We start from the raw sequence: 6,713 nt of genomic DNA on the forward strand, positions 1-6,713 counted from the left end.
GGTGGAAATCAAGAAGAAAGATGTGAAAATTAACCTTTCGTGCTCATTTCTATGCTAGAAATAGAAGGAAGAAAAAACCCTTCAGATTGTCCTAATGTTGGAGAAGACTTTCTGAGCTTTCATTACCTAGCAGCTGGTCCTATCACAATGCATCATGGAGGGAAAAGGAAGTTTAGTTCATTTGTAGTTTTAGGGTTATAATTATGTGTTAATATAAATATTCCACAATGAACATTTTTTTTTTTTTTGCTGGTTCAGAGGCAGCCGCCTTTAGTGTGGGTTATGGGTTGTTGGCTGGCTTCATTCAAAGGTCACACACTTGACCCTGAAGTCACCTTCTGCTCCCATGTAACCTGATGGTCTCCAGGTTTAGGCAGTTGGGGAACTTGAATGCGTATCCATTTGGCAGCTTGATGGTCAGCTCTGCCTGGTTAAAAGTGATGCACACCTCCACATCTCTTCCAGGCCAGAAGGGGAAGACAGACTCCCAATGCTCCTTCCCCCACATCCCTGTGTTCTTGCTGTTACACACAATGACGTTGACGTCCTATATATCCCTTGGTTTCAGGGGCCACCTCATCCCTCACTTGAAGGCACTCCCCAGGTTTGAGATTCATGTTGTTGGCCACTGGATCCACATGAGCCATGACTGAGGACAGGAGGATGGTCCTGGGGCCCGCACAAGCAGCTGTCTGAAGACTCCCAATAAACAGATTTTTTCACTGGGCTGCACATTATTATCGTTTGTAGATCTTTTAAAATATATAGATGGCTAGGACCCATCCCAAGTGGTTCTGATAAGTAGATGTTATTATTCAGAAATTCTTTGGTTGAAAGTGGCAGAAATGCAACTCAAATCAGCCTCTGCTAACAATTCAGGGTGGGTTCTTATTAGCTATCTACTACTACATAACAAAGTACCCAATTATCCCAAACTTAGCAGCTTGAAACAGTTATCTCGTACAGTTTCTGTGAATCAGGATTTGGGGTGTGACTTATCTGGTACTTCTGCTTCAGGGTCTCTCATGAAGTTGAAATCAAGGTGTCAGCTGGCTTCAATCATTGAAAGGCTTGTCTGGGGTTGGAGGACTTACTTCTGAGGTGGCTCACTTACATGGCTGGCAAGACGGTGCTGGCCATTGGCAGGTGACCTGACTATTTTGCTGCATGGATTTTTGCACAGGGCTGCTGGAGTATTCTCACAATATGTTGGCTGGTTTTCCCCGGATTGAGCAATCCAAGACAGCAAGGCAGAAACAGCTTGATACAACTTATGGCTGGAATTAAAGTATCTTTGAGCAGAAGGAGGAGGATGGTATTTACGGGTTGGTTATTTATTGTTGCAAAGGCTAAAAGCCCATCCTTAAAGAGAGTTGTAGGTCCTAGAGCCAATATAACATATTCCACTGTATCCAGTCATTTTTTAATGGGGTAAAAATGATTAAAGTGAATATCAAGGGAAGGCTTGAAGGGAAAATAATCCTAATTAAAAAAATCCCCAGGGTTATGTGTGACTCACCTCTATTCATAATAATAGGCTTAGATCTGTCTTAATAAAACTGTAGCATTTGAGGAGCTCTTTAGTTTATAGATGGTTTCATAACATTTTACTTGATCTTAAGAACAATCTTAGGTTTGTAGGATGGAGTCAAGAGGGTTGGGACTGAAAGACAGACCTAATAATAGTGTGAACACTCACCAAGCGCGGGACATTTCACTGAGTGTTTCATATTTATTAATCCTTAAACCAGACACATGAGGTTGGTGTTAATAATTACAAGTTTGAGAGAGGCTTGGCTTCCTTGGGCTCAGAGGAGTTAAATGGCCTGCTCATGGTCAAGCATCAGAGCTGGAATGAGAACTCAGGCTTTCCTACACACAGCGCCACCTGCTTTCCACTTGGTCATTTCACTTTTCAGCATTACCAACCATTGCTGCTGCCTTCTCCACCTGCTGTAACCTTTTACTTTTTTACATTTAAAAAAATATTTTATTTTTTAACTTTATTTATTTATTTATTTATTTATTTATCTATTTATTTATTTATAGAGAGGGAAAGGGAGGGAGACAGAGGGAGAGAAACATTAATGTGAGGTTGCCTCTGACACAACCCCTGTGGAGACTTGGCTGCAACCCAGGCATGCGCTCTGGACCAGGGACAGAACCAGCCACCCTTTGGATCATAGGCCAGCACTCAATCCACTGAGCCCTATCAACTAGGGCTCCACTTGTCGTATCCTTGATTTAATGTTTATCTTGTGGCAGCATGAGACTCCCTGAAAGGCAGGGGGCGCTCTAATTGCAGGCCAAGACCTACTGTATCCTAAGAATGTGCTTTTTTTGTTGTTTGTTTTTGTTCATTTGTCTTGGTGAGCACTTCATTATAAGCCTCACTACGAGCCTAGTGGAAAGAAAAACAAAAGGACAAAGAAAAGTATATTGGATTGGAAAAGAGACCTCGTTTATAACCTACACTGAAATACATCCAAGTTTCTAGGAATGTCTACCTTTGTTTGACTTTATTAAAAGTCTGGCTCTAATGCAGACTACTTGAGTGGCCCCACATAACATTTTGGCACCTCATTTTCCTTTACTGTCAAGTGGGTAATACTTAAGGTTGTCCTACCTTTCATGGATGTGGAAGGACAGGGGGTGTGAAAGATGGGAAGCACTTTGTTTCCCTACATGTGTTTGAGTGGAACCAAAGCCTCCTGAATTTCTTTTAGTGTCATCCAATACTTGGACTTCCTCTATTTCTGGATTAAAAAAATAATCAGACAATCCTTGCACAAATGAGCTATGCAATTTCATTACCTTTTTTACTTTAAACTTTCTTTGCTAAAATTAAACAGCACAACATTAAGGTTTCCTCTATAATCTTCATCTATGACACCAGCTCCTTTATCTAGGTAGTATTTTGCAGCCACGTCAGAACTGGAGGTATTCTTTCATACCACTCAAGAAGACAGAACTATGTTTTCTTTTTTTTAAAGACTTTATTTATTTATTTTTAGAGAAAGGGGAAGGGAGGGAGAAAGAGAGGAAGAAAAACATCAATGTGTGGTTGCCTTTCACGTGCTCCTTACTGGGCACCTGGCCCACAACCCCAGCATGTGCCATGACTGGGAATTGAACCAGCAACCTTTTGCTTTGCAGGATGACTCCTAGCCAACTGATCCATACCAGTCAGGCCCTATGCAGACTTCTTGGGCCATGGTATTCTCTGAAAGCAGGGCAAAGAAGGGCCTCATGCCACCTTCCTCCACTAGGCCACCCACTTGCTGGGAGATGGCAGCTGTTCCTCCAGAGCAGAGTATGGCAGAGCAGAATGCAGGGGAGGAGGTAGCAGAGTGGACATCAGGGAGCAGGATGAGCCCAGCGACTGTGAACCCACCAGGTTCTTGCATGTATTTTTCATAAAACTAAATTATCTCCTAAGAGAGGTAATTCAAGACTTGGGAAAATGATTGTTTAATCATGGAATCCAATACACTGCCTACTGTGATTAGTAGTATTAGACTAGACTGAGAAGAGGTGAAGATCAGCATAGACCATTCCCAGATGCCTTTGTGCCTTATTTTACCACATCCTCCATTTGAAAAACAGGAGTGGGGACAAAAAGTGAATACTGGGATAGACAAGCCCCAAAAGATTCTGCTTAGTCTATCTTTTACCTGGAGAGAGAGAGAGCAGAAACTTGCTCACAAAGATAAGTTCAGGGAATGTGTTGAAGGGACATGGCACCTTGAATCAGGTAGCTACAGGTTCCACATACTCCTCTGTCAGCCTCCGATGTGTTGAGTTCAGTGATACTATAATAAAGTGAGCAGAGAACGTTCCAAAGTCAGAAGGCTACTCTGATTGGTTCTTGGAAATCAAACTATGGAAGCCCCTCTGTAGTATATAAATTGGGTGGCCAAGAGCCATGGGGGTATAAATGCAAGCTAAATGCAGTGACAACAGCAAGCCAGGTCACAGGACTAGCTTCATAATACAGAATAGCATGGTGGTTAAGACCTCACTGTTCGGGTCATGGAGACTTTGGTTCCAAACTCTGTTCCAAGTGTCACCAGTGTGACTTCAGGTAGTTCATATTTATACAGTTGTTATAAGGATTAAATAAAGTAATGCATGTAAAGTATTGCCAAATTATACTTTCCAAAAAGTGAAAAACACATGTTAAAGATTCACTTAAAATGATAATGAGGGAATTTGCAAGAAGGTGTGGCTGGTTCAAAGAAAATTGGAGAGAGCATTTATGGTAGCTGAAGAAAAAAGGCTTGAATAGGATGATTAATTTTGATACAAAGCTGGTTAATGTACAGGGCAATAAAACTGTAATTTTTATGGTTTTCTTTTTTTAAAAAGATTTTATTTATTTTTTTCCAAAGCAACTTTTATTGTTGTTCTGGTTCTGTGAAATACATCACTGGTATCTTGATAGGAATTGCATTGAATCTAGGATTTTTTAAAAATATATTTTATTGATTATGTTATCACAGTTATCCCATTTCCCCCCCTTTATTCCCCTCCACTCTGCAGATCTCCACCCACTTGAATCCCTTCACTTAGTTCATGTCCATGGGTTATATAAACAAATTCTTTGGCTTCTCCATTTCCTGTACTGTTCTTAACCACCCCCTGTCTATTTTCTACCTACCATTTATGCTACCTACTCTCTGTACCTTTTCCCCCCCTCCTCCTCTCACTCCCCTGCTGATAACCCTCCATGTAACATCCATTTCTGTGATTCTGTTCCTGTTCTAATTGTTTGCTTAGTTTGTTTTTGTTTCTGTTTCCATTGTTAATAGTTGTGAGTTGTTGTCATTTTACTGTTCATATGTTTATCTTCTTTTTCTTGGCTAAGTCCCTTTAACAATTCATGTAATAAAAACTGGGTGATGATGAACTCCTTGAACTTGACCTTATCTGGGAAACATTTTATCTGCCCTTCCATTCTAAATGATAGCTTTGCTGGATAGAGTAATCTAGGATGTAGGTCCTTGCCTTTCATGATTTTGAATGCTTCTTTCCATCTCCTTTTTTGCCTGCAAGGTTTCTTTTGAGAAATCAGCTGATAGCCTATGGGAACTCCTTTGTAGGTAACAGTCTCCTTTTCTCTTGCTGCTATTAAGATTCTCTCCTTATCTTTAACCTTGGGTAATGTAATTATGATGCGCCTTGGTGTGTGGTTTCTTGGGTCCAACTTGTTTGGGACTCTCTGAGTTTCCTGGACATCCTGGAAGTCTATTTCCTTTGCCAGACTGGGAAAGTTTTCCTTCATTATGTTTTCAAATATGTTTTCCATTTCTTGCTCTTCCTCTTTTCTCTCTGGCTCCCCTACGATTTGGATGTTGGAACTTTTAAAGTTGTCCTGGAGGTACCTAAACCTCTCCTCATTTTTTAAAATTCTTGTTTCTTCATTCTGTTCTGGTTGAATGTTCCTTTCTTCCTTCTGCTCCAAACCATTGATTTGATGGTTCATATTTATACAGTTGTTATAAGGGAAGGGATCCTGGTTCCCTTCCCTTCACTGTTGATTCCCTGTAGATTTTTCTTTATTTTACATTATGCAACTTTCATTTCTGCCTGGGTCTTTTTTATGCTGTTGAAGTACCCAGTGAGTTCCTGGAGCATCCTGATAACCAGTGTTTTGAACTGTGCATGTGATAGGTTGGCTATCTCTTTGTCGCTTAGTTATATTTTTTCTGAAGCTTTGATCTGTTCTTTGATTTGTGCCTTTTTTTTTTTTTTTTTTGGTCTAGGTGTGCCTGTTACATACTAAGGGGTGGGGCCTTAGGTGTTCACCAGGGAGGGGCAACCCAGCATTGTGATGCTGTCTGAGGAGGAGGGGTCTGAAAGGGAACAATGCCGCTTCCTCCTCTCTCTGCCGGTTTTCAGTCACTTCCCCCGCTACCCACAATCAAATTGGGCCCTTCTGGTGCTGATTCCTGGGTGGGTGGGCTTGTGTTCATTCTAGGACCCTGTGGGTCTTTCTAACAAACTCTCCTGTGAGACTGGGAGTTCCTTCCACTGCTGCCTCTACACCCACAGGTGCTTTCAGTCAGAGGCTTTGAGGCTTTATTTCCCCATGCTGGAGCCCTGGGTTGCAGCAGTCTGTCTCACTCCCCAGCTGTTCCTCCTGGTTTATCTGCATGTGAATGTGGGACTGCCCAGTCCACCAGCTGCTGCCTTGCTGCAAGTCCTCTCTGCCCCCGCTGCTTGTCTCCACTCCTCCTACTGGTCTTGATGAATGTTTCTTCTTTAACTCCTTGGTTGTTGGACTTCCATACAGTTTGAGTTTCTGTCAGTTCTGGTTGTTTTTTTTGTTTTTAAATGTGTTGTTGTCCTTCTTTTGGTTGTGTAAGGAGGCACAGTGTGTCTACCTATGCCTCCATCTTGGCCCTATTTATTTATTTTTAGAGAGAGGGGAAAGGAAGGAGAAAGAGAGGGAGAGAAACATTGATTGTTGCCTCTTGCATGCCCCTTACCTGGGACCTGGCCCAAAACCCAAGCATGTGCCCTGACTGGGAATTGAACCAGTGACCTTTTAGTTTGCAGACCAGCACTCAGTACACTGAGCCACACCAGCCAGGGCTGTGGTTTTCTTTTTTATCAGATAAACCATTTACATCCAAATGGTTTAAATATAATTTAAGAGGACAAATATAATTTTATGGCTATCAGTAGTTGGTCTTAAATGGGAATAGTTT

General features: G+C 41.6%; 1 pseudogene; it reads right to left on the reverse strand.

Annotated features, from left to right (window-relative positions):
- Positions 1 to 234: 234 nt before the first annotated feature.
- LOC114512418 lies at positions 235 to 687 on the reverse strand (annotated as a pseudogene).
- Positions 688 to 6,713: the final 6,026 nt, after the last annotated feature.

Source organism: Phyllostomus discolor, chromosome 3 (genome assembly GCF_004126475.2).
Source record: "Phyllostomus discolor isolate MPI-MPIP mPhyDis1 chromosome 3, mPhyDis1.pri.v3, whole genome shotgun sequence".
Classification (NCBI taxonomy): Eukaryota; Metazoa; Chordata; class Mammalia; order Chiroptera; family Phyllostomidae; genus Phyllostomus; species Phyllostomus discolor.